This window comes from Mobula hypostoma, chromosome 7 (assembly GCF_963921235.1).
Source record: "Mobula hypostoma chromosome 7, sMobHyp1.1, whole genome shotgun sequence".
NCBI classification, from domain to species: Eukaryota; Metazoa; Chordata; class Chondrichthyes; order Myliobatiformes; family Myliobatidae; genus Mobula; species Mobula hypostoma.
The window spans coordinates 79948820-79951494 of record NC_086103.1 but is presented as its reverse complement, the minus strand read 5'-3'; positions in this window follow the sequence as shown (position 1 = coordinate 79951494).

Here is a 2675-nt window from a genome sequence, read left to right as displayed (position 1 = left end):
ACAGAACAGAATATTAGATTTTGTATACTGAACAGTTTGATCAGTAATTTGAAATAAATGCAATAGCCAATGAGAAATAAGTATCAATTTTGCTGAGGGCATTGTGTATACAGTTTGCTTAGAAATTTGACTGCTCCAGCCAAACAGCTGAAATGAGCTTTGCTGGTAAATTGAAAGTAATGCAGCAACATTTGGAGCTGAAACCATTGTTGATTACAGAACGGTTTAGGCTTAGAAACTGAATCGAAAGGAAGAGTAGTCCATTTCAGCATATGTGATAGAATTGAAGAGAATGTCTGTGTCAGTACCTCCAGCTGAACTTTGTCTTTTTGTGTGTTTCCCCCTAGCTGTCAGTCTGTGGTTTTGTATTGCCATGTACTCCTATCCACACTCCTGCTCTACTCCGGCCCCTGTATTACTGAGTACTCCATCTCTCATTATTACCTGTATTGCTGCCACCTGTGTCTCATTGTGCTCCACCTATCATCTGCCTCTCTGTTTATTGCTCGGTGTATTTCAGTCCTGTGTTTTCACCTCTTTCTTGTCAGATTGTGCCAGTGAATTTTCCTGAGCCTTTCTGGCATTCGTATCTGTACTCTGTCTGTCTGAATATCGACTCTGCCTGTTTCCCGATTCTGGTTTTTAGATTTCTCTGGATGTTTTGATATTTGCCTGAACTTTGACATAGACTTTGTTTGCACCTCAGGATTTGTTACTCAATTAATATCACTGAGTGCGTAGTACTGGGTCTGCGATTGGATCCCTGCACCAGCGTCCTGACAGTCTGAGCATTGTCAATTCAGTGATGGATTAATGATGCACTGAGACATCATTTTGTTTGTGGACTCTTACAAGAAAGCATTCAAAATGGCTCCTAACTGAGGCAGAATTTACATTTAAAAAAGCAGTTGAAATTGCTCTGTCAATGGAAACAGCAGATAGAGATGCAACTGAGTTGCAGTCAGAAATGAAAGTAGGCATGAACAAAAGTGTAATATCTAAACAGAAACTGGCCTAGCCAAACAAATTGTGTTAACATTGCCGCAGGGACTCACAGACAACAGTTCAATGCAGGTTTAAAGTTGAAACTTGTACAAAGAGTAAGACGTACAAAGAGCATGTCAGACAGACAAGCACAAGTGGACTGTACAGGGAAGGGAAAAAGATGCAGTTTCAAACTAATCTGCATGCTGTTGATGAAAAATCTGATAATGATGGGAGTGATGCAGGACTGGGTAGCCTTGTATTTACTATGTGAAAGCTAATAGTAGACAAGTAATATGGCACAGAAGTAAACAGCAAATTAATTGAAATGGAATAGGACTCTGGCTTGGCTGTTTCAGTCATTTCACAGGATGAGTTTGAATGGCACTTCAAAGATATTGAATTGATGCATGCAGATATCCAACAAAGAACTTGTACTAGAAAAAGATAATTCCTGTGGGAATGATATTCCTAACAGTGAAATACAACAACCAACAAGCCACATAGGGCTTGCATGTGGTACAAACAGGAGGATCAGCATATTGGGGATGTGATTGGCTGAGACAACTACAACTTTATTGGAGACCCATCCACAATTTACATGCCACATCCCTTGCAATAGAGTCAACTGAAGGTGAATTAAGAAAGGTACTGAATGATGCCTGCACAGTGTTCAAGGACAGAATTGGAAAGCTCAAACATATCAAGGGTAAAATAGTGTTAAATGAAAATACCGCACCCAAGTTTCTCAGAGCCTGTCTGGTTCCTTATACTATCTGTGATAACGTAGCCAGGGAGCTATATCACATGCAGGCTGAAGGAATTCTTTCTAAGTTTGAGAGGAGCCCATGAGCAACATCAGTGGTCCCAGTAGCCAGAAAGGACGGTCTGTCAGAACCTGTGGAGATTTTAAGGTCACCATCAACCCAATGCTGGAAGTGGATCACGATCCTAAGCCCAGGGCAGGGGTTATCTTTGCAAACCTTCCTGGAGGAAAACACTTCAGTAAAGTAGACTTAGCTGAGGCCTGCCTACAGGTGGAGGTGGATGAAGAGTCAGAAGTGTTTCTCACCATAAGCATTCACAAAAGGCTTTACCTCTATAATAGGCTTATTTTTGGAGTTGCACCTGCACTCTGGCAGAAAGCTATGGATCAGGTGCTACACGGCTGCCTAGACACTCAGTGACACCTGGATGGCATCAGTGTTATTGGTAAGGATGAAAAGAAACGTCTTCAAAATCTCAAGACTGTGCTGAAAAGATTAGAAGATTATGGGCTCAAATCTTCTGATCGTTGCACCAAGCAACACCCACTGTGGTCACACCATTTATGCACAAGCTTTATACCATTGCACTGAGAAAATTCAAGCAGTAGTGGATGCCCCAGGACCAAAGAACATGTCACAGTTGTGGTCCTTTTTAGGATCTGTCAATTACAACACAGGTTCCAGCCAAACCTTGCTACTGCACTCCACCTCTTGAACTCATTAAAACAGAATGGAAAGTAATTGCAATGGACAAAGCAATGTGAGGTAGCTTTTAGGAAGGTAAAGGAAATGGTGACATCAGACACTGTATTCACACATACACAATACACATCATCCAGTGAAGCTTTCCTATGACACCACGCCTTATGGTATGAGTGCAGTTATGTCACATGTTATGAATGATGGAAGCATACACCCTTTGCA